At 37.9% G+C, this 26,917-nt stretch overlaps 1 protein-coding gene across 31 annotated transcripts in view; it reads right to left on the reverse strand.

Moving 5' to 3' along the window:
• The window catches only part of LOC131473667 (neurexin-1a), a 218,391-nt gene that overhangs the window by 163,874 nt on the left and 27,600 nt on the right, over nucleotides 1–26,917 (reverse strand). Inside the window, exon 1 of one of the 31 annotated variants that reach the window (XM_058651090.1) lies at nucleotides 12,118–12,218. The exons of the other annotated variants lie outside the window; for them this stretch is intronic. The gene's annotated coding sequence lies outside the window, so the exon portion shown is untranslated. Of the gene's footprint in view, nucleotides 1–12,117; nucleotides 12,219–26,917 lie in introns of those variants that run through there. 31 annotated transcript variants of the gene reach the window in all.

Consider the following 26,917-nt stretch of genomic DNA (forward strand, 5'->3'; position numbering starts at 1 on the left):
AATTTATGATTGCAACATAATCTGATTTAATTCTTTATATGGGAGTTTGCTCATTTTTACAGCCTGTCTTGCGATGCATACCGAGGACAGCTTCCACGTGGCCCTCCGTCTGGTCATGCTCCCTTATAGCTTGTCGCAGACCTCAATTGCAACTAGTAAATGAAGCCATAAATTTGATGGAAACCCATAAACAGGGCTTTTAAATTGGTGAGCTATTTTTCCTCTCTGCTGAATAATGATAGAAGGTACTCAAACCCTGGTAAGACCTGAGACGATTCCCTTTTTGCTATTTATTTATCACTTTCCTTCCATCACCCTGCATCTCATAATTTTCTTACCACACACACAATAATTTCAGAATGTGCCAAAGCTGATATTTAATCTTAAAGCTACTAGGTATCTGTGTGTGGTTCTGCTTTTAGGTATCTGTGTGTTCCAGGTATTACTCATGTTGTGGGGACTTTTGAGATTAAATTTTAAGGTAAATACATGCTGCATGGTTAGGATGAGGTTAGGGTTAGTATGTGACAGCACGCCGCAGTCTCACAAATAACATTTCAAACAAAACGGCTGCAATGAATAAAGAGTGAGGGGCCTTTATGAATAAATAAAGGCAGATTGCATGTAGACAAGAGTGACAGACAGATATAGAGGAACCCTTGCCAGCTGAGATAGAGAGCGGATTTGCACTCTGTATCCCTGTCTGTGATTGGAAAGTGCCATCTCAGCGTGTTACTGTCAGTGGGAGGCAGGAGGGTGGAGTATGCACACCTACTCCTCCATAGCACCCTCCTGCCCCTGGCTGGCCTGTCCCGTCTTGTCTGTCAGAACGCAGCAGCATCCTGAATGTGACACAATGTATTTACACATTTTTATTGATGCATATTTTAATTAGCGTGTGGGTGATATAATAATTTGCTACTTCCACAAGGAGTCATGGGGTCCTGCTCTGGTCTGGCCAGTGTTTTCTGGTAACTTAACAGAATATTTGTCAGTGTAAGATCTCGACACTGCTCTTTAACTTGCATTAGTACGATGTTGGTATAAGCCTAAATTCTGCACTATTATTTTTACACAATTATGTTTTTGTTTTACCATCCCTAATATATACTGTATATATATAACACTATTTTGGAAAAGAGGTTAAAACTGTTTTAATTATAATAATAGAAAATCACATTTATGTTTTATCAATTTTTTTTTTTACACACTCTTTTGTCTTTCTTTTGTCATTCCAACATTTGTTTTCATGCAGGACGCACTAATTTACTGCACAAATACCATGCCAGGTCTTTCAGTGAAATGAAAAATATACTGACAATATTGACAGCATGAATAAAAAGCATGCAATTAGATTGATTACACAGGAATTTCTGATTAAAGGTAGCCTGTTGAGTTTTTGAATACAAGTTGCACTATGCATGCTTGTATGACACACAGCGTGCACACACAATATCACACATCCAGAAACACACTTTCCTCCTCCAGAGAACAACAAGAAATGGAATGTGTCAACAAAGTCAAAAAAATAAGAAGAAGACTCCCGGTGAGCAAAAATGCTGTAACTTTAAAAAAACATCGACATTTGGCGCTGTGAATTATTCACAAGGAAAGGAATTCACTTGAATGCATGTTAACTACAGCCTTAAGAAAAATTTAATGTAAACAACTTTTGTTTGTTCAGGGGAAAAATCCATAGGGTGTCTTTCCTTGAGGTGTCCTATTCAGAGGCAAAAAGCAACCGCAGCAGAATTTACACACACACCCTGGACTGGACTGTTGAGTTTGGGTACAATAGGGCACTGGTGTGATAATAAACAAGAGCAGCCATAACTCTAAACATGACATTGTGTACCTTTACAATAGCTCAGTAGCTGACAAGGGTGTCAAAGGAAAGTTATTGAGCAGCACATTAGTTACGCCAGTACTGGAGAAAAACTGCTCGAGGAGGCAAATACAATTATAAATCAGGGGGGAAAAGTACCTTGCATACTGTACCATCATTAAGCTAATTGGTTGGCAAACATTCTGAGATCTCAAGCCTCACTTGCCTTCTCCAAATATGATTAAATTATCAAATGTGTAATTATTGTGCCACTTATTATGCAAAGTTATCTTCTTTTTTTTCCTCTAGAATTCATTTGGATCTCTGTCCAGCTACGCGGCAAACATATAGGGACAATTAGGGCATCACTGCTAGCGTACAGTGTGACTAAATCCCTGAGTCACCTTTGTAGTTAGGCTTGTCATTTGAAATCCTGCCAATAGCCACAGCCCCTGCAGTGTTAAGTAAAGTACGGATATCCAAGTGCTCGAGGAGGGCAGCTTCATCTTTGAGTCAAAAGGAAGGCTAAATAAACTAATTAAAAAGATGGCTGGGAGCGTGCTGTGTTCAAGGGGAATGGGTTTGAACTTAATGAGTGGCTTGACATCAGGAAACATAGCTGGGGGCACAAACACGCTCAAGCCCTGTGACAAAGCTTGTATGACTGTCGCATCACCTTTGCTATTTACGTCCTTGTCCCCCCCCCCGTACTCGGGATGGACGCTTGGCTGCTGTAATCACAATGCGAAGGAGTCTCTCTGTGACTGGTACATCAATCTGACATGGCTCTTCACGCAGCAGAGAGGAGACAAGGGCCTGCCAAAGACTGCTATGCCATATGATTCATTATGCCAGTGGGCAAAAGAGAAAACACTCACTGCAATGTAAAAGTGACACCTGGAGAGGAGGTTACAAAAGAAGGAAGCCAAGGTGGGTGAGTGGGAAAATGCAAATCAGGTAAAGGCAAGTAACTCAAATGAGAAGATTCCTGCAGCTATTTCTCTGAGGTGGATGACACTTGCAATAAAAATATCATTGCTGCGATTGTCTTGCAGCTATACAATATGACAAGGTCAGTTTTACCCTGTGCTGTACAGTATGTTGCCATGGTGTTAAAATAATAGCAACAACTATATGAAAACTTGTGCTGTTAGAGAAAAATGTAATGTTGTGAAATGTTTTGAAAAGGTGCAATTATGTCAGCGCAGCTTTCAATAAAGTGTACAATGTAATGAGATTGGTGCACATCGAGAATCCTTATTAAGATGATGATGGAGATGATGATGAAAAATGCTACAGATTTATGGGGAGATAACAATGACAATTTAGTTTAAAAAAAAATAATATTTTGTTTCACTCTGTTTTTTTATCTTTTTGCAAACAGAAAAACAGCAAAGCCAGTTGTCTACTTTATCTCTTAGCAACATCTATTCATCTCCAAATCACAATGTGTTCATAATAATAATAAAAAAAAAGGGTATGGAAGATAAACAAAAGTGAAACAGCTCCTATTGTAAATGCAATCATTATTTTTTATAAGAGCCTGACTTTCTTTGCCGTTAATTAAGATGTTTGCTGAGCAAGATATGCTTTTATAGCAACTTTTCTTCAGCAAAAGCCACTGGTTATCCCTTTCATGTTCATCAGAATCAGAGTATCTTTCCTTCTGTGACAGATTGAATATGCACGTCAACACACAGTAGACAGGACAACTAATGAATAAAGTGTTATTGTATGCTGTTGTTTTGTTGATTTTGGGAAACGTATGTAAGAACAAAACAAAACAAAATAAAATGTATTCATTCATTCATTCAAACAACTGCTTATTAGGGCCCATCGGGCTCACATAGGGTATCTATGCTCTACGAGTGATGGACATTGAGAACTAACACTGAATTGGTTCCTTGGTAGTCAATACCGAAAAAGTGCAAACTTTGCCACTATCGATATCTATATTTTGTGTATTCTAACTCATCTTTAAAATGGCAAAATTGAGCAAAAATGCAGCAACTTGTATCATGTAAAAACATAGTTGTGAGTACATGGGGTATTCACCTCACCTCCACCTCACAAAAGAGTTACAAATACAACAGTCTACAGACAAACATTACTCAACGCAGCATGTTTTGAATGCTTTAAAACAGCTAACGTTGCTGCTGCTGCTCACAGAACTGCAGTGTTCCGCAGGGTGCAACCTCCCAGGGCCACCTTTAATGGATGTAACATTCCTTACGTAGCTATACTCCTGATGCTGTTAGCCTCACATAAGAACCTTGAATGTACAAATGTGTTAAATATTACCAAACAACAGCTAGAGAATTCAGACCAACCATTCCTATGCTAAACAAGGGAAAATGCCAGTTGACGTCACAGGGATGTTGCTATAGAGTTATTGTTAAAAAGTTCATTGGAGTTAATTGGTTTAAACAGAAGAAGGTTATAACTCACATTGTGTATAACAGACTAGAAAAGTATTTTATATTTCATAACCTTATTCCCTGAAAAAAAAAAAAAAATCTAAAGAGCAATTGAACTCGTTGGCATGTTATCAACTTTGCCTGCACACATTGTTAACTTTTCTTAAAGAGGTCATGCTAAAAAGCAAGTTTCATTTTTCATAATATTGTGACATGTTCCTCATTTTCCAGGAAATAAACTACACGTCTTTGTGTACAATAAATTACAGTTACATCTGCAAGAGTACAACTTGGTGTGGAAAACCACACTTTTTGTTTTTGATTGTGAGATGGGGGATACGCTGTGGCCAAGCGGACAGAGAAGGCTTGTAACTGGAGGGTTGCCGGTTTGAGTCCCTACCTGGCCAAAGACTGGGGTACCCCAGAGCAAGTTACCCAATCCCCATTGCCCATTGTTAATTGTTAAACTGAGCTTGGCCATGGGGGCCGGTCACAAACACAAAAAAATAAATAAACTGCATGAGGAAAGGCATCCGGTGTAAGAAAAAAATAACTGCCAAATTCAATATAAGGATCATCTGCTGTGGCGACCCCTAGAGAGGGAGAAGCAGGGAGATTAAAAAAAAAGAAATTATTATGAGACCTTGGTAGACGTGGTCTTAGCAGAGGAATGTGAATGGCTTTTACCTGCTGTCAAACTGCTTCATCAAACCATTTGGCCTCTGCTGTCACACCTAAAGAAGCTGCTGTCGCTGTTTGCTCAGTGTGTTGCTCCAGAAAGGAGCAAATAGACTTTGGAGCAAATAACAGTTTACGACTACATCAGGCGCCGCGGCAATTCAAATGCAGTACTATTCGAAAATATAAATGTTCACCTCTATGTAACGGTAAAGCAATTTCTGTAGAGAAATGGCATTCAAATGTATCATACCAATATTATAGTCACAAATAAATAAAAATAATCTAGAACACACCGTCACATCCGTCTCCGGAGAATTAAGAAATTGTCTCTTCTCTCTTCACTGCTGCTACCCCGCTGCTACCCCGCAGGACAAATGTCACCTTCATCTCTTACATAATTGTGTCTTTCAACAGCTGTCCAGTCACAAGTGTCCTGTGACATGCACGTATTCTATTTGTTTCTTCCCTTATATACTATATACACTACATATACAACCAACAAGGTCATTCAAAAGAAACATTTAAACTGTTCTGCGGCGACAACACACTGTACAAACTCAATGTCAGAGCAAGGTGAAAGCTGAAACCATATCCTTACAGCAATATTGATATCATAATGGGACCTGCTGCTGTCTTATTTTCTAGGTAGCATCTAGTTGTCAGGGGTCTATATTGCTAATATTAGATTTGTTACTTTAATTATCTTTAGCTAGACCACCGTATCAGTTAACCAGCTGAGATGTCACTGAAACTGAGCAGCATCAAGACGGAGTATATAGTGTGGACAACCTGTTCTTTTCTAATAAATGATTTAGTTTTTGTTTTCAGAAGTGTAAATTTAGATACATTGAGTTTATTTCAGTGTCCAATATCCTTAGCCTGGAGGCAAATAGAACAAATAAATTAAAGATGCAAATGAACAATTTTCATGAAGCGCAAGACCACTTAGAGAAGACTTAGAGACCACTGATTACGACTAAACTGTGGGTTCTTTAGTAATATCACTCGCAATAAATCTTGCCTTTTCTCCTTTTTACTTTGCCTGCCCTGACTGAAATGGAGAGATTCAGTTGAGGGCGGGCAGGTCAGTAGTGCAAGTGACTGTATAATAAAACATGGTGATTAATGAAGGTAAAATGTTTTTTGTTTTTTTATGTACTTCATTTAAGGTTTTTATATCAGATCAGGTACACATATCAAGCATCCTTTTGGATAATTATATTAAATAATTGAAATGCAGGAGATTCTTACATCAAGCTCTGCACAACTTGTAAAGACAAACAAATACATAAGAGAAGAATACTCTCATCTGCCCGAAGAATCATACAGGATCAAAGAAAGATGCAGAATAAAATAAGAAAGGAAGAGGAAAAAGAAAAAAAAGTAAAGAAATGTGGGCGCTAAAAAATTCTATTTCTATAACGTACAGGTTCACATGTGACGATTTTACCTCCCTGACCTGTTTTTTCAACAGCTTTTGCATGTCTGCACTTATACTTGTAATACTTATTTTAAGGTCTCTAAATGTGTCCTTTTATCGCTTAAAATCTCATGACAGGCAAAATATTGTTTTCCTTCTCAGGGGTTTGATACTCCACAGAAGTCTCCATGTTTCCTCCTCACCGCCATCTGATCTGCGGTCCTGTTGTGAGTCCAGTGATGGGTACACTTCCTTCTGCTTAGGGAGTAAAAAGCAACAGGCTTTTTTTCCTGGTACCATACAGTAATAACTATAATCCACTCATTACCTCAACCTGACTTCACTTACGGGATGACTCTGACTAGGGAGCCGCACATAGCAGAGGACCATGAAACACTGCACACTGAGGCTACCTCAATTCAATGTTAAGCCGAACACCATGGCGAGGATGTTGTTGTGCAAAACTGCAGAGGTTTATGGCCGCTCACAGGTTCATGAGTCCGGTCACTGAGACGAGTTCAACCAAGACTGCAGTGAACATCACAACTCAACTTCAGCCTGAAAATAATATGGTGAAAAATCCGGCACATGCAGAGTGGTGGGGATTCAGGTAATAATTTAAAGTTTGTGTATCAAAACATGTCATTTGTTTTTTTGTTGTGTGTTTGGAAATTACTATAATGTTTGTGCGCTGCAGAGTGTGGTTCTACTGTATGGCTGTTGGTTAGAATACTTGTGTTCTCAGAGCAATTTGCAATTAGTTTCAAAATGAACACTAATTACAAGTGTTTCATTAGATAGTGTCTTAAAACATAGGAGGGTTCAAATGAGCTTTTCTGTAAACTAAAACCAAGGGAAAAGCTAATTACAGCATAAGAAAGTGCTTTTTAAGCCTTAAGATAAAATCATAAGTCGTGTCTCCTTGCACGGAAAACAGAAAAACATCCTTTTAATGAACGTGACATTTGGTGGTGAAAAAAGCTTTGACGATTTCACTGTTGTACTTTGGATTTAATTTCCCTGCCTAATTACAAGGATGTAAATTATCCTATAATCACATCAAGATATCAGGTTGAATAATAATCCAAGAAGACAGCTGGATCTGAGATGCATACTAAAGTATGGCATAAGCTTCAAGACAATAGCAGTTGTTGTTTGTTGTTAATCATGTTGTTAATCATGTTTGGTGTAATTAATTTTTATAGCAGAGCTTGCACACAGATATACAATTTGACGAGAACAGGAATAAAAATACCAAAGAATACGATGTACTTTGTCATATTAAGTTTTTTTTTTTTATTCCCTTTTCTCTGGTAAATCATGAACCAATATCAGGTGTAACATTGGCCTACGAGATTTATGTTGGTTTAGCGATGTAAATGGAGTGATTTGTGTGCTGCGTATTATTGAAAAAATATCAATTTGTATAATTTTCATTATTTCCAACGGCCTAGGTCACAGCTCTGCATTTTTGTTTTATTTTACTAAGACACTATTTTCTAAAATGCTCATCTTAAAAGGAAACTTTTTTGCCCTGTGCAAAATATCAAGTAAAAGGGAAACATAGTCAGCAGTCAGCATAATAGCATTTCTTCTTTGCCTCAATTAATTCTATTGTACGCATTTTGCTTCTCATTTTCTCTTCCAACCAGTCAGGGAAATGTGGTGTTGATGTGTATTTGGCAAACTAATTTGGGTCACTCACAGAAAAAGGCTGTAGCCATGGCAACACTAGACATATCTGTTATACTTACGGCCAAGTCCAACGATATTGTAATGAGGAGAACCTTTTTCAGAGACTACACAAGTCAAAACAGCATCCACGGTGCTTAGTATATACTAGCTAATGTGTTAAACTAGTGTGGTCTAATTTAAGCCTTACAGACTCATAGAAACCAAAGCAAACCCAACACAAAGGCTCCAAATGTAAAGCAAGGGTCGATAAAAAAGCACTAAGCAAAATCTACCATATTGAATTTCTCATACACAGAAGGCTGCCAGCATATAAGAATTTCTGAAACACAATGGTTGATGGCGCAGACGTGAAGGGGCACTTGTGAGTAATGGTTACATACAAATCTGCCAATCACGGGTCAGAGGGCTGACATTTTTGAGAAGATAAACATTATGTAGGATTGTTGAGGTCTTTCTCCTGCATACAAACAGCAAGATTCCACACTCACCCTATTAAATGAGCAACCACTGGCACTGTGTATTAAGTGGATATTAATTTTCCCAAGGGTACTTATTAAAGATCTTAGCATTAATGATCCAATTCCCCATCTCATGATCCTTAAGGACTTCTCAGCTGCTATCTGACTAGATTCAATACAACACAAACTGCATGGGCATGGACCATATGGTGCAGTTTGTAGAGGTATGTATAGTAGCTACTGCGTATACAGGGAAGTATATAGTTAATAAAATAAAATCAATTGGAAGCAAATTAAAAGGGAAGCCTGCTGGGTAATCCTAAGGAGACGAGTGACTTATTTTTCCCGTAATATTACCTAGTAAAATGTAAATAAAATGTTAAGCAATTGCACAGATGGATTTGCACACAGGGACTGTAAATTAGATTACAGTAAAAGCCATGAAAAAATGTTCACCAAGATGCTATAATATTCCCCAACTTGCATTTTTTTCACTCACCATGCACTAGTTGAATTTTTAGTTGGGGTTAAAAAATGTTTTTTTTGTAACTTCATTGCTAGAGTCGGGTCACTATGGTTAGTCTCCTCACAACCTCTTTCCCTCCCTTATTGGATCTAATGTAGTCCTCAAATCAACAGTAGTCTATCCACGAGTAAATCTAATATGGTCGATATCAGCAACATTTTAACACTGAAAATCCATCAATCAATTTAAATTGGCTGTCATGCTTTGCATTTCTGGCCACATCCTGGACTGATTGGAATGCAAGTGACTAGGTGGACTGTCAGCACATGCTCCGCACTGGCAAGGCAAAGTCTGAGTCATTAACACTCAACAAGCATGGTGCAGCCCCAGGGCACCGTGCTTTCTGACAGTAATGCATTCTAATCTTGTCAGCCCATTGAGAGCTTCGGCAACATTACAGATAACAGGAGCAGAATCAAACACCACTGACTGTCAACATCTCAGATCAATCAGGAGCTACAAGTCTGTGGGGCAGCCATGCAAGAAAGACTATTGGGCCAGTCACCATAAGTACAAGATGAGGTATTAGACTCCAGTATTGCAAGACAAGTCAGATCAGTCATGCTTGTTTTTCAAATTAATACTGGTCACAAAAATGCAATGTGTCCCAAAAGTGATTTCAACTAATGTCCTTCTTTTGCAACAAACTCTCAGCACAGAGTACAGTGTGTTACTGAGTCTCCAAGCAATAGTGGGGCAAAGAGCAGGGAGTGGAGCTGGGAAGTTTTATTTTGAGGGTTTGCCTGTGCATTATTCAGCAAATCCATGTGGCAAACAGTCATGTCAAATTCACAATTCACAGCACAATTCCTCCCTCGTTAATACGTAAAATAGTATTATAGCTTACTCCTAATTAGTAGCTAATGATAACTTAATAAAAAAAAACTCAACAATCAGGTTGGGCAGGCCTGGCTCAAAGAGTCTTTAATTTTTCAAAATCACAAAACAACTTCTAGTCTACTCACTCTACATGATATTTAGTGGGGTCCAAATGTCTGAGACCACTAAGCCCATGAATAGAAAAAAGGTCTCAGACTTTAGGAAAACCCTGTCTCCTGTTTCCACCACTTTACCTTTCCAGTCATCTCGTATACATATAGCGATACTCCAGACCATTAAGTAGATTCATTATTCATAAGGAGATTATTACTTTGCTTGTCCACTTCCCATAAATGTCCTCATATTTTTTCCCCGTGATCCGTGGGTACAGGAAGTCCACAAGAGGAAGGATAAACATCATAAATAATCAAAAGGATGTCATCAACACAGACATGGCTCAGAATACAAAGATGTCCCTTATGAGCTGTCCCACCTGTCCTTTTGTGGGGTCACATGGGGGCCGAAGCCAATCCCAGGGGACACTGGGAAAGAGGTGGAATACACTTTGTGAAGGTCGACTGTCTATCACACAGACAAACTAACAACTAACAACCGCATCTACACCTGTAGGAATTAACCAATTAACCTCAGCCGCAGGTGTTGAGACTGGGGGAAGAAGTTTGTGTAACCACAGAGGAGAACATGCAAATTCCACACAGAAAGGTCGAGGCCTTGTTGTGAGGCAACAGTGCAATCCAACCAAACACACCAATTATATGTCTACTACTACTTGTAAACAAGAAAGAATAAAGGAAAGTTATCAAAGGCTGATCGGAAAATCTGATTTTGTGACATTTCTGTCTGTAAATATTCAGATTTCCGTCTTGAGAAATAAAAATACTATTCATTTCAAATATAGAGTATATCCACTGAAATCACTTAATAAAATAAGTTTGTTTAAGAAATAAATATGGAAGATTTCATCAGCTACATGGTATTTGATGCTGGAGATTTTCACAAGGACGCAGTTATAATAACATTAAGGTTATTTCAGTTGCTTTTGTTAATTATGCTTTATCACATTCGCATATGTGCCAGTTTTTTCAGATCAATACAATGGCACTGAGTTAATATTAGACTAAGTGTAAATGTACACATGGCATTCGGTTTAAAGCTCCTGTGCACCTATTTTGACAATTATGTCACAAGGAAAGCTATTTATTTTATTTCTAATGTACTCTTCTGAAAACAAAGCAACCTTTATATGCAACAATGGCATAGTAAGCATTTTGTGGGGACAGAAGCATTTAGGGAACAAACCAAAATGTTACAAAAGGAACTGAAGTCTTTCTGAAGTAAGCCTGTGTCGCTTTGCTCTGTTTGTCCACTTAGAAATGTCACCGGCTATGAGACTCCCCAGGACGCAGGCTAAAAGCTTCACTACAATGGTCCGTCTCATTTATTGGTTGAGTTGGCAGAGAGATAGTGCTCTGTTTTTGTGTACCCATGGCCACCAAGAGAGTCAGAGAGCAGAGGTCTTTATCCTTGACTAAACCCAGGTGAGGATATTAGTTTGGCGACCACCCTGGGGAAGGTTATGGTGCAGTGCAGATAAGAGCTTTTCACTGCAGTGTGGAAGAAATCAAAGACGTGGACATGACTCAGGAAAACAGTCACTGATCTATTCTTAAAAATACAGTAGAATAGAGTACATTTATGGTATGCGTAGCTTCCTGGGCTGGATAACGGTCTGGCTCCCTTACTGATGATTCAGAATGCTTTACTGAAAACTTATTTCATTCCTAACATGCCCTTAATTTATCCTGAACACACCGTAAGAGCTGGTTAAAATTCCAAAAATTAAATAAATTAAAAAAATTACTCACATGAACATAGGGATAGGGGTTACATCCCATTAACTCCTCTTTAGCCGTTTTAATGCTATTTCAGACTAATTCTACTGGAGTGCTAAATGTACAATATTTATATTGATATTTTAGTACACTTTATTATGGGAATGTTGCAATAAAATGAGTAAAACAAAACCGTTTCTTAATTAATTGTGCATATGAACCAACTGCAGTAACTTCAGATTATATGTGTCCTTGTAAAAGAGTTAACTGTGCCAATAAATCATACATTGGACGGTGCTAATGAAATAATGATAATGACGTGACGCTACTAGCATAGCATTCACATGAACATGAAACTCCATGAAGTACTGAGCTCAAAAGCAACTCAAAACACACACAATACGAAATAAAACATATACTCACCTTGAGCCCTCGTCAGCCAGGCGCTACAACAAACCACGGAAAGTGTTCGAGACTCCGTTTTGCAGCCTTAATTGGCACATTTCTCTCGTTTTTTAACTTCCGGTATTGTTACCCTTTCAAAATAAAAGCATCGCTTTTGAACAGATGACCTACCACAATAAAAGTGAGACAAAATGTAGGTCATTAACAGCATATTTAAAGAAAAAAAAATCAAAAACTCCATTATTTTAATCATTGATTACAATTTGGCACATCATAAAAAAACATAAAAATACAGCTTTTCAGAGGACTGTCAAAACATTAACCTCCAATAATTGAATCCATAGGTAGTTTATGTCTCAGTTTGCTGCATGATTTCACAAATCAACATTATCAAGTGGTTCCGAGCAGAAACCTAGTGCCCCATATATAAGACAACTTTTAATTACGTGTCTTAATTGTTGTAGGAAACTGTCTTTTCTTAATCTGACAGTGCCCTACACTGAATGTTGATCATTTGCAATAACAACATTCTACTGCAGGCAGATATTGTAGAAAGCTAGAGAAAAAAACATGTGCAATGGATGTCACTGAACATACAGTAAGTCCAGGCTTTTTTGCAAACGATAACATTCATTTTTAGCTGATTATTTTAAAATCCAAGAAATATTAGTACACCATCAAATCTAGTCAACATGACTCAGATCCTTCCCACTGATGCTCATTACTGAAACACCTCTACACAAGTGTGTAATGAGAAAATGCCTAAATCAAGCACACATGTAATTAATGAGTTGGAGCTGCATATGCATACCTCCAGGAGGCTGCTTGATGATGTTAACCCAAAGTTATGTTGATGATGTTATGGAGCAGTAACACAGATTTCTATGAGTTCCCCCCTCGGGATTGCACTGGATGTAAATAAGATAAATCTCATCTCAAGGTAAAAAAAACCCCACCAACTTCAGATTGGAAACTGTAGTTCATAGGATGAACCTCCTTGGGGAAGTAGCTTGGGATTGGAATCACACTGGTGCCTTTGTTACCACAGGCTAGTCACCAGGGAGGAGGAGACAACGGGGATGACTGGAAGGGAGCAACGCAGCCAATCAGGAACGGCTCCATCTAAATTACAGTACACACTCTACTGTTCAACTTAATAGCTGGGACATTGTTTTCCTCTCTTCCCCCGACTCTATGTCATTAGTGGAAAAAACATAGGGGGGTAGAAGAAAGCACAATGGAAACAAAGTAAAAACAACAGGATATGTAATGAGTGTGGCAACACGACCCAGATCACTACTATTACACAACGCGCTTTTGCTACAGTTAAACTATCATTTGATTCTGAAATCATCAACGCTGAAACAATAACATATGCAGATTTGAAGGAATGTTTTTACTCCATATTCATTATAGCCAGTAGTTCAGTATTAGCATATTGATTTAACTTGAAAATCAATCAACAGTCCTGCAGAGGTTGCACATCATACACCTGTCACAGTAATGAATTAAAGCCGTTTCTGACCCGAACATTTTTAATGGGTCATCAATCAAAGTGAAGAGACACTGTATATAAATGAAAATGTAAAGGTAATGCATTAGATAGAATTGCGAGCATGCTCAGAAAGTCTCAGGGGTAAATTATGGAGACAGGGTGCTTATCAGAATAGGTGGCCACCCCAGGGTCATCCTTTATTAACGTTTAGCCAGCATAAATCTATTAGATATGGAGCGCCCATTGTCACTGTACACGAGTGGACGAGTGGACGAGTGGACTTTGTGAGGACATCAGAGGACGTATACTGCCGGAAAGTGGGGCTTTGAAAAGGGGGAGGGAAAAAAGTGAGGCACGCAGAGCCTTAAAATAACGAGGAGGCAGACCTGTCAGCAGCATGGCTTAAAGAAAAAAATGAAGAAAAGGAACACATTGGGAAATGTCATAACTCCCCAGTCGGATCTAGCAACACTTGCAAAGAGATGTGGGTCACAATGTTCATGTCACACGCTTAATGTTCACGGACATCGTGGGAATCTGTTTAATGTCTCTTTAAAGAGACAAAAATAGCATCTACACATATCTTTTGATATCACTGTCTTGCTGTGAGAGGAAACAAGATGGCTTAATGTACTGTAAAAACAGAAATGGTGCCGACTCAAATCAGAGGAGTTGGTTCATTTCACACTCAGTTGGTTACATAAAAAAGAGCATCATTATTAATGTATGCAAGTGCATTGACAATTAACAACACAGTGGCGCTGCACAAACAGGTATGAAAACTCTCATTGCATATTTTAATGCCACAAGACAACACAAGACTGGCGTTAAAAAGACAGTTTAAATACCAGAGGGGGAAGAATATTCCTCGGCTCTCAGTTTACGAGCTGTGTCTGTTTTATTGCACCACGATCTGAGGAGAGGATGTTGATGGCTGGTCTCACAATTTATTGAGTCAGGACTGACCTGGTACTTTGCCGAGGTTTTATGGGTCACCAATATGGGTCACAGGTCATGAATTACTACCAAACAAGCTCATGCCAGTGACTTGTTATCCACCTGGGGACACTGAGGGAAAAAAACACCTAAATGCTGTTTGATGTCTGTGTATCTTAAAGGCTAAAGTAGTTCCGACATAAAAGTTACTTGTTTGTGAGGGATTTGAAATGGTTCAATCGATATTTTCACATAAAACAGATTAAAATCACTACATGTAATATGAAAAAGTCACAATAAAGTAATATATAATTTCCCCCTTAGCAATTGTTTTCTTCTCTGCTCTGTGGAGTCATTGTTATTGTGGACCACAGCTTCTGTTTGCTCGCAGCTCTCATCAATTCTGCTGTTCTGCTGTTTCCACCAAGAGCGAGCAACTGTACCACCAGAATGAAACAGCTGTCAAACAAAGTGGGCACGTCGCTGATGAACAAATCAGACATTTTAAAAAGCAAACACGTTCAAGCTTTGTGAGTAAACTAAAAAATATAATGATTGCTGCTGCAAAAACATCTGGTTAAAGTGTAGATTGTTCTCCATTTCTAAAAATGTTATTAAATAACATTTTGTTTTTTTTTAAATGATTCACTATATCCCAATTCTGACAAAAAAGTATGGGCCATCTGGTGTTATGTTTCTACTTATAAAAAGTGTAATGAAAATAATAATAATAATAATAACGATGGAACAGAAGCTGGCTGAAAAACACTTATAGCAAAGGAAAGATTGAAAAGATAGAAAAGATTAATCAAAGGTTTGGGCCTAAAGAGTCACATAAAACAGAAAAAATCCAATGAAATGTCTGCAGATACTATCAGTTAAAAACGGGTATTTCTGTCGTGTGATTGCTATCGTAAAACAAAGTGCAACAAGTGCATCAAAAGTAGTATTTCTCTTTTATTAAAACCAGCTTGTCTGTGTTCATAAATATCCAGTGATGTCACTGTAATATCAGTGACATGCTGACAGTCTTACGCATTAATAGACTTTAACAATACGTTTCTAAAAGTCTCTAAAAAAGTTACCTTAATACCATCTTAATACACTGTTACCAGTTGAGAAGATTAGAATTCAGAGAAGCCAGACAGTGTGACAGAACAGTCGTGTAACGGGAGGGATGTGGGCTGAAATATCGACTGAAATTAACCTAGATATATTAGTAATTAGATCGATGAAAATAATCATTATTATTATTATTATTATTATTATTATTATTACCATTACCACTTTACTAATAATAACAATGAGGCACTTTTATCTTCAACAGTGGCAGGAAACATATTATGTGAGGTCTATGTGGCTCTGTCAGCCCTACATGGCAATCACTGAGTGATTTCATTAATCCTTTGCCTTCATTCCTCTCTTTAGTCCCTAACATCCTGCACATAGAAGTTCTGCCACTCCCATGTGCACGCGGCATGATTTATTTATACAAGTGTTTCTCTGGAGATAGAGCTGTTACTCTCTTCCGCCATCAGTAAATGCAATCTCACCACAATATGGCTGTTGCAATTTGTCTTTATTTAATTCCCCCCATTTTCTTTCTCAGCCACTGCTGTTTGGGTCAGTCCCTCTCTCTCTCTCAGTCTGCCAAAAGTGGCCTTTAGGTTCCTCAGTACTTCATTTGTCACGTTTCACGCTTGCAGCAATATTTTATTTTCTTTAAATATGTATACTGTAACATTCCTGCCTCACTTTATCTTCGTCAAGAATTGCAATTGTTCGGTGTCAGCAGATGAAAGAAAATAAATGCAAATAGGCTTCTGGCTTTGTAATAATAATAATATTAATTCTAAAAGCCAAGCAACCACCAAGATGTCACAAATTGGTAAATAAGTGTTTTGTTGCAGGGATACCAAAATGAAATTACAGTTTCACCAATATAAAAGCAATTACCAAAATAAAATCCTAGTGGCTTAATTTTTCTTTCACTAAGTCCAAGGAAATTAGATTTACTGCCATTAGGGGAAGTAGTTTCCTGTGTTCATATGCTGACAATGTGGTTAGAGCTCTAATATGAATTCACTCGAGTAGCCACAGCCTGTGTAGGTGTGGCTGAGTTCCTCTTGTGGTCTGACCCAGCAGTGGAAAACTGGGCATCTGACATAAGGCGCTACATCTCAGGACTAATTACAGCAAGTGTTGCCAGGCAACAGCCGCAGCAGTTGGGGCCCTGAAGGTCCAGGGGTGGCCTTTAGTGGTCCAACCAGCACTAGTCAAGGCTGTGATAGATCTTCATATGTCCTCAATGACCCTCTGGCCCTGTGATTTAGACAAAGCACCAAAAAACTACGAACGGCTTACGAGACATTGTATGTCATGAATTTGAACACTAGTGGAAGGGTGTTCACTGAGTTTATTTATTATTTCTTTCGTGTTTTTTTACATGATTATTTTGTTGGTTTGTTATAACAATACAACACTTAAGGGTGATGTATTATGTATGTATTATTCGTGTAATTCCACATCACTGAATCCCTGTCTAACGCTTAGCCTCCTTGCATGACAATTACAAGCTCTCCTATGACAGCATGGATGCGTTCATCACTTGCCACTTGTCTTCCTCCCGTGCCCTATACCTGTCCCTGTCTCATTGTCTTATCCCCCGGTGAGTTACGTCTCTGGAAAAAAAGCAGGCTGCAGTCCCAAGACCGTCGCCTCGTAATTATCACCCTTGTTTTTTTTTTACCAAGGGGATCCCAACAAGCTAATTACTGTGGAATAATCACATGTTTGTCAAGACCCCTGCAAAGTCAGGTATGTGAGCCTTGTGTCTCCCGTCACACAAACACACACGGCCGCCCTCCCCTGTGTTCAGGAATACTACGAGTCTCTTGTTCAGAGGCGAGGCGCTCAGCTCGGTAAATATGCATTTTATAATGATAACTGGATAATTACCGTACATTGGCACAAATGAGTTGAGCAGTATGTCCAATTCCTGATTGGCAGGACCGCGTATGCCGCATGTCATTTCTGTCTGTAATCATGGTCTCTGTAAAATGAAGGTATGTCATTTGATGTTGCCACATAATCTTGCTTATTTTTTAATGGTTATGGGCCAGATGTGAGGTCAGGACAGCTTTTGGGGGTCACTCTCTAATCTCGATGTGGGCGCAACATTTGAAGATTATCTCATACCAAACACATACACACACACACACACATACACCCAAATGTGAAGTGCACATTTGGCCTTTATGTTGTGAAATATCACACACACACATCCATAATTAACAACGTGGTACTCAACGACGGCAAATATCATTTCAGTGTCAGACTCTAAAGGCCTATGTTCAACTGCGCTTGTTGATTGTAAACACACCTAGATTAACCTTTTATCATGTCATGAACATGAATAGTAAAAATACTACAATACATAAATATAATAATAATAATAATAATAATAATAATAATAATAATAAAAAATAGCCAAAATAAAATACAATATTATAATAATAATACATTTTCCAGCTGCTTATCATTTGTCAGAAACACTTTTTTATACGTTTTGCTTTAACGTAACATCCAAGTACTGACAAACACCACCAACAGCAGCAACAGTTGCTTATATTTTGTTCAACCCTCATCAAAACAAAAATAAAATATTGTTGTTGCATGGTACTGAAGTACTTTTTCATTTTTCCTTCTCCTTGAGTGTCTTTGTTCCCTATTTGCTTGTTAGTCATAAAAACAGGATGACGAGAAAACAAAATGTGTACGACAAAGGGACAATTAAGTTGTGTTAAGATGAGTAATGGCTCCTCATGTATTCATGGCCAATTACTAAACGTGCTGTAGTGCTATTACATGTGAAGATGCTGGGACAACTTCAATCCTTGTAAATCCAGTTTCTTTAACTATGAAATCGCTTTTTAAATATTCACCACTTTACAGAAAAACAAAACACGGAAAAAATTAAACCGTTGCATCATTGTCGTGTTTTGAACAGATGTTGCAAACTTTCAATAATATTCACTGTGGGAGGAGTTGGATGTTTTCCGTGATCGCAGCCTTATGCCTTCTACCTTCTTTGGTTTTGTTTTTAAAGAAAACATTGATTTATTTTGTTTCTATTCAGCTGCATCGACATAGAGCTTAAATATGCATAAAGACACAGTTTCTTACACAAGTTAAGCCAGCATCAACACTGCGGTGGCAGCTTTCCAAACACAGTTTATAGGAAACAAAATAGCTTTCTGAGTGGGGTCTTACTTAGAACAAGGTGCAGCTGGCAAGAAATGTTGTATTTAAAAGTAAAATGTTAAATTTTGCAGGGTCAGTTACGTATTTTATCTTATTCTGTCGGTGCATGTGTAATTACAAGGTGGTAGTTTTTTATATAAATTTGCAAAAACATAATCTGTAATAAGAACACACAGAGAGTGCAACACTTTGTCACCTGTGTTTTACATATTTTTTATTTACATTTTGATCCACTGGATGTGTATGGGCTGATGTTTTGACTATTAAGATAAACTGAGGGTAATATGACCTTTTCCCAGTTATAAGATTGATGTGTTTTTCAGTAAGGATTTGGAAGCTTACGGGAACTTGATGTTTTTGTCTCAGCAGGTCATTTTAGGATAAGGGTTGTCCACACGCACACACACATGGATTGTCTAGTATCAGTAGTCAAGTTTTGGGGAGAGATGCTGATCTAAACTGAAGTTTCTTTGAAACAGGACAAGATAAACTCATAAGACAAACAATAAAAGGTCCTTTTAAAAGGATCAAACAAAGGCACCGAAACAAATTCATGTGGAATTCTGAATTTAAGTGTTTAGATTTAAGAAATGTCTTCTTTTTTGGCATGTTTTTTTGTCATTGAGACTCAAACAAATGTCATTTTAAATATGCGTTGAACTGTTCATGTTTCAAATTTAACACACAAAATCTGGTGTTCATGTACAATTACAGTGTTTTTTTCCTCAATAAGACATTTTACCTTTCTTTATTTTGAATAACTGCCAGATATAGAAAGTTATTGTGGTGAAAATGGGCAAAAGCACTTGCTCACAGGACATTTTCTGGCCCTTTTATGGTTAAAAGGCGCACATTTTGAGGCTTGGGTGTTGGGGTTAAGACCGTACAGTAAGAAATCACACTTTAAAACAAATACAAAATGACTTCACTGAGGCAGCTTTCACAGAATTTGCAGGTGAAGCTAACGATCATGACATCATATGATGTCAATGCTGATGACTGTACTGATACACAACAAGCCACACCGGCCCAAAAACCAAAGAGCAAAGAACTAAGAGCGAGAGAGACAGACAACTTGTGAAAACAAAGACAATGTCGTTTCAGATAAGAAAGACTCTCCTAACTTGGGCAGGAAATTGTGAAGGACTACATCACTTTTAATAGAAGATGACTGAGAAATTACATCAGAACATAAATCCTGAATCACTGATTCCGTCAAATAGTCAATGATGAGTTACACCAAATCTAACTGCCAATTATTTTATACCACATGAGAAAGCAAGACTTAAGTGGTTTTAATGGAACTGAAAAGGAAAAAAAAAGAATTGTATTTATTTTATAGCACGTTTGTGGTCCTGTGCTATTTTGCCATTCGCATGCTACCTGCACAGCTGTCAGGAGAACACGTTCAGTGTCTTCTTGCCCAAGGGTATTTCAGCACGTACAGACTATAGGAGACAGTCACATCCCCCCCATGACCCGCTATACCATCTGAGCCGCAGCTGCCCACCTGTGTTGAGAGTGAAGACAATTCACCTGAAAGCTAAAGCAGTATCAACACTGCAAAGTTTGGTGAAAAAAAAAAAGAGGAACAGCTGAGAAGTGCTGAGTATTGCTTGGTGTTCCAGCATCCTAAACACTACTTTCCACAGTTGATTGACCACTTTAGTGAATATTCCATTTATTCCTGCATTAGCACGCAGTTTCCTTCCTCCACATCCCCCACCTCCCGCACCCCCACGGCTCGCCTTCCTCTCTCCCGACCTCTTACTGAGCGACTGTGGTCCTTGCAGTCCACCCGTCTGGTCATTAATAACGCTCCCTGCTCTGTTTTTCCTGCCAAACAGGGCAGTGCTTTCCTGTCACCCTGACACAAATTAATTCCCCTTATTTATCGTCTGGCACCAAGGACGGTATATAGGCAGAATAACTGTTTATGGAAGGGGGGGGGGGGGGGGGGGGGTCAAAGAATTATAGATGGCATGTTCTTGATGACAGGGCCATTTTGTTTCCTCTTATAAGACTCACGTTCAAAGCTATAATTTTTGGTACCAGAAAATCCACTGTCAGCTCTTTTGTTATCAGTGTGTAAATGAGTCATATTTATGTTTACATGTCGGGAATACACAGCTCAGAGTGATTGCGCACGGGTCATTCGTACCAACATTCTACATGTCTCTATTTTCCTATGATGCAATTTCATTCTTCCTTTATTTCAAATATATATTTTTTCAGACTGTGATATGGTCGGGGAAGTCTGAGCAGCATTAGGAAACTGAGCTGCCTCCATGATAACAAAGCCTTTCGCGGACTCTATGTGATGGTGTAAGCTGATGAAAAAAAAAGTGGGCCATGAGTCGGGATCGTTTCATCATACATAATATTGCGTTCATTAAATATAAATTAGTACATTGGTGAACAGCTGCAACAATCTGTAATTATGAGTCAAGCGCGACATGCGAACGGCACTGACGTTTGACACCATAAACAGGCATTCTACATCCCATCAAAATTCTGTCATAGAATTTCAATTACAAATGATCAACTATATGTTTCTAGAGAAAACTACATAAATATCCCTTCTTTTTTTTTACAAAACTGGGAACATTTTTATTAAACATCTGCTGAAATACAATGTAATTTGAAGTTATTGGATTACTATGTGAAATCACATTCATTTCTGCTGCAGTTCACATGATTCCTGTTTATGAAGCACCAAAAATAACTTAATAGCTTAAATAAATAGATATTTTGTCAAATACTGCATCGAAAAACAAATTACTTTTAAAGACGACTCCTACAATGACGTTTAGCCAAAAAAAACAAAAAACGATACCGTCTTTAATACATTTTCTTATTATAGTCACAAATAATCCAGCAGTTTACAGTTGACACATTGCACAGTATGGACTCCATGTCACTGTGTATATGTAGCATAGGTCCCATAGCAGCAGCATGTCTTCATTCAAATCTAAGCTGCCCCTGCTCCATTGACAGTGAGAAATGGATTTAATAGCAGGAGAACAGCATGTCAGCATTCTAAAGAAAAAAAAATGTTTTAAACTCATCTCTGGATCCCCCGGGGTTCTGAAGTGGGGGGAGGATATTGGAAAGATTGGAAAATACCAATGTCAACATAGGATTCAATTCTTTCCCTTAGTAATGTACATGATTCATTGTCCGTTCACTGTGAAACCGTGTAGCGTCACGGCGATTCTTGGTGTAACATTTCAAGTGCTTATAGAGTATTGAAGATGCCCATGATGTACTGTATATTAACTGAAAACTGGTGTTTGATTGGGTGTATCGCTGTTCCTGTTGTGTCGTACTGCTGCTAATTATTCTCCAGCTCCAAATGTGTGTTGAAATGACTCACTGAAGAGGCATTTGATTATATTTAAAAGCTGATGGACGGCTATGATGATGCTACCTCGCCTGCATTTCCAGCCAAACATGCTGTGCCTCTGTAATAAGCTGTTTCAGAGCAAAGTTGTCGTGCTGTTCATGCAAACAAATGGGACAAAAAGGATGGGCGAAGTAGAGCAGCATAGCATCCTGCCTTTTCAGAGGAAATATGTCAGGGAGTTTATGAAGTAGTTAGAAATAATTTCCCTCTAAAGCTACACTCTAAGCTCGGGCACTGCTATAACTGAGCAAGAGGCAGTTCAGAAGGAACAGAAACCCAATCAGAACTGCATCAGGTTCTTCATTGCTTTATCACATCAGGGAACAAACAACATTCAAAGGAATTTGTTGCTCTGTTATCAGGTGAATCTTGTAGTGGAAGTGGAAACACTCTCCATCAGAGCAGTTTTAAAATGAAGCAATGGAGGGAAGGTAGGTCCATGGCTCTCTCAGCCATAATTGCGCAGCGCCCGATCTAGCTGTCGTCTCTCCAGGGGAACAGTAGGCAGCTCAGGGGCGTGTTGTTATATTTCACACTTAATGATGTGCAAGGCATCCTCAGCTCTTATCTCCAGGTCTATTTTAGTCCCTGACACAGCCTCCAAATTACACCTTAACAGCAAAGGCAGCTCCAGCGATGGTAAATGGTCAAATTAAAATAACGCTTCTCGAGAACCACACAGCGCTGACAAGTTAATACCAAAAAAACAAACTTCATCTCTCATATTTTTCTGTGACATGAAAATGTCACAAAAAAAGCTGCTACAAAACAATTCATAACGCACTATATTTAAATTATTCAGTTGGAATTTCAATACATTTATATATATATATGTACACGTATGTATACACACTGTCTGGATATTATTGTTTGTAGCCAGGATATATATTAAAAATAAAAAGCATGGTGATGCATATTGTTAAGTAAAAAAAAATAAGAAGGTGTAATCATCACATCTCATATCTGTGATGACATTCATTTTAAACTGGCTTGATTTTACGTTAAACAAGTTCAGGAAATATGCTTTTATTTATTGTATATTATTGTATTAATCTCTAAATGCTGCACAGTGGGTATGTGTGCTATTAAACTGCCATTAAGTCTCGTACTCAAATTAAAGGTGCTTTGGCTTTAAATAGTTTAAAAAGCAGATTTCCCAGCAGCAGAAAAACTACAGTATTTATTCATTATTAACAGTAGCTCCCTGTATGCATAACTTAACAACAACTATTTATTTATCAATGGTTCATAGACTAGTATTTCATCAACCAAGGAACATAGTCAGAATTCAACCTATAGGTAATAAAGACACTTTCTAACTGAAATTACACTGGGATTACTGTTACAGCACTTTCGCTTGCCCAGTCAAGAATTTGAAAACATCACCCAGGTTTTCAGTACATTAATTGAGGTTAAAGTTGTTTAAAGTATTTTTAAAGCTCTTAATTGTCTGACTTACAAAATGTATTATCTTTTATCCCAGCTTGCACTTTCAGATTCTCTGACGGGCTTTTTAAGTCTTCCAAATTCTCAGGGGGGGCCCGAGCTTTTGAAGTAAAAGCCCCACGGTTCTGGAACTGCCTGCCTGAAGAAATAAAGTAATGTTAGTGCAACAAACCATAATGCATTCCGTTTGTGCTTTTTTCCCTCCCAAATTTGACTTATTTCTAGTTGTTAATTTGATCATGATTGACATAATATATCTCTCCCAAATCATTGTTTTGAATATTTTATACATTTTTATAAATGTTGATATTTTTATGTTTCACTCTTTACTGAAACTATAGCTTAAATGTCACCATTGTCAGCACAATTAAACCACAATAAGCCAGACAGACAGACAGACAGACCCAGGATATGAAAGAGTTTTCTTGAAGAGAGCACTCGATTGCTCCTATTTAGGATTCAACTTTGTATTGAGGTTTGAGTTTTAATTTCCTGTGGGTAAAGTCACGATTCTCAACACCAGAATTTAATATTAGTGAGAAGAAAATCTCCAAATGTCTGACAAAGACGTGCTCTGTGACGCTGACTGATGTAATCTACTCTCTTCAGCATCATCGGCGTTAACTTAAACCAATATTGGCTGGAGCTTTTGCCAAACACTTCAGTTCCTAACAATGCCAGAACATCTTCCCCAGCAGAGGTTAGGGATAATGATTCCTCTCATAATGTATAATTATGTAAAATAAGTTGCCCAACAGAGGCTGTTACCTGGAATAATGGGTATATGTACATATATATATATATATATATACAGTATATACATGTTGTCCCTCATAGGACAATCTAGTCCCACAAAACCAGAAGGACAAATAACAGCTGACAAAATGAAAATGAATGCTCCATCTGGGCTTGATTCAGACAGTCAGTTTAATTCTTGGGAGCCTTGTTGTATAGTTGCACGTTCATATGGGGACACGGATATTTTGACAGCTCCCCGTTGACCTTCACCTGAGCTCAGGGACAGGGGAGTTATGGCATCAGCAGAGCCATCTACAGGCAATATATTTACGGTTTGTAGTGTCATTCTCCAGTGGCAGCACAAGGTTTATCGAGCATTAACGGCAAACATATTACTTGTTTCATTTTTGCAATGGAATTGTTTTTCATCAAATGTCAAACAATTTGCTGGCGAATTGTCTTTATCATCCATTTAAAAAAGGCAGTAGATTAAGTTTCACTGTGTGTAACAACTGAGCGACACATAAAGCATAACATTTAATTCTAAGAGCATAGGTTTATTGTGAATTAACTTCTAAATCAAGCTGATACACTGTACCTAATAGAATTTAAATAGTGACGTACAAACTTGCAGTAATTGCTGTGACACATTCACCGAATTTAGTTCTGAATAACTTCAAAACTTCAAATCAATGAATCCCCTCCTTTATTTATCCCACTGTGATTTGCTACAATATACCGAGACAACTGTAACACAGACCAGTCATTTCTTTGTAAGATTATCATTCCTCAAGTAGCTTAATTGTAATAAGAGGTTTTGTTGAGGCTTGTACAAATCGCACGACTTACAGTGATAGAGATCAGGGAGAAATATTATACTCAAATACTAAAGGGAATAACCACAAATGAAACAATTAGTTTCATCTATAATTCATGAGAGGTGTGAATGCCACCAGAGAGAAGAGATGAGGATGATATGTTCTTCATTTTATCCCATGATATAGATATTATGACTCCTGCAACACACCTTTTAAATCTTTTTTCTACTAAATGATCTTGTTTACAAAAAGATGAGAAGTGTTGCATTAAGATATCATTTAAAATACAATGCTGTCATCATGGACAGTTAAAAACACGTTTAATAATTGAAAAATGGAGAAAGCTACTTAATCATTGTCAACCAGAGCATGAAAAGTGTTAAAAATGAATTACATTTAGATGTATTCAATTCTCAATGGATATATTTTCTTGAAGAAATGTGAAGAAAATCACGTAAATATTGACTACAACGTCTTTCAAAAGTACTTTTTTCCCTAATGACACTGTGAAAATGTCAGTATATGGATTTTTAAAGGTTATACAGTACCAATCAATCCAGGTCTCACTTTTATTTAAAGTGCAACAACTTGACACTCATCATTGCCCTAAATCCCAGATTTTATTTCTGCTTGCGTGTGTTCTGAAAAGTAGCCTGGTATCAAAACAAGCCAAAACAAGCCGACCTGATGTCGAAGTCACTGATACAGCAGATAGTGAGGTCAAATAACCTCCCGCTGTCTTTTATATATCGGTTTTCTCTTAAATGAAGAGCAATGAACGACGGGGGAATCAAATATGAGCAGTGCAGAGGGAAAGGCTTTACATTTTATACAATTAAGCAGGATGGCTTTAAATGTAAAACTTGTGTTGCTGCCATTTTCCGGCATATTACGCGACGCCGTACTGAGCACAGCTGCTGTTTTTTAATTACCAGTGGACAAAAAAACGAAAATTTATTTACTGTCTATGAAAAGAGTTGAAAGTTGCAGTGAATTTCTCTTCATCATGTTTTTTTTCTGTCCGCCAAAAGTATCGCTGAGCAATAAACTAAGCAAATTAAACACATGGATAAAATTACACAGCGAAAAGTGTCCAGCCTTCAAATTAGTGACCCAGTCAGCACTCACTGTAGATGAATCCTGTCGTTCTCTCAGAAACAAACTCAAATGTTCAAAAAAGATTTAACTGAGCAACAATAACAAAAAAAGCCTATGACAGCAATAAAGGACATAATATGTAGTCTGTACATGTTAATGTACATATATAGTACAATAAGAACTTAACATCTTGCGCTTAAACACGCAATCATGATTAATAGCGGCATATTTTGCCATTAATCTCCACATCTGTGGGATCTGAGCAAAAATCATCATCAAAGTCTAGTACATGTACATGAGCGACTCAAAAACGGACATTTAATGAGATGCTGCCTTCACTATGATAAGGAATGGTTGATACTGTGTGGTTATTGTGCTGTTGTGGAACCTACAAGTCATGTTACTTCTTTGCACAGAGGGGGGAAAAAAAATACCTGTTTGCCAAAAGAAAAACGAGGAGGGAAGGGACTTTTTTTTTCTTTTTTTTATGTACATCGAAAGGGAGTATACAAGTCTCTCTTTAAAGAATGGTTTTGTCCCTCGGGACATGTTGGTCTTGAGTGTAATGACTCTCAGTGCAGACCTCCTGAGACAAATTGCCACTGACCCCCATGGATT

This window comes from Solea solea, chromosome 15 (assembly GCF_958295425.1).
Source record: "Solea solea chromosome 15, fSolSol10.1, whole genome shotgun sequence".
NCBI classification, from domain to species: Eukaryota; Metazoa; Chordata; class Actinopteri; order Pleuronectiformes; family Soleidae; genus Solea; species Solea solea.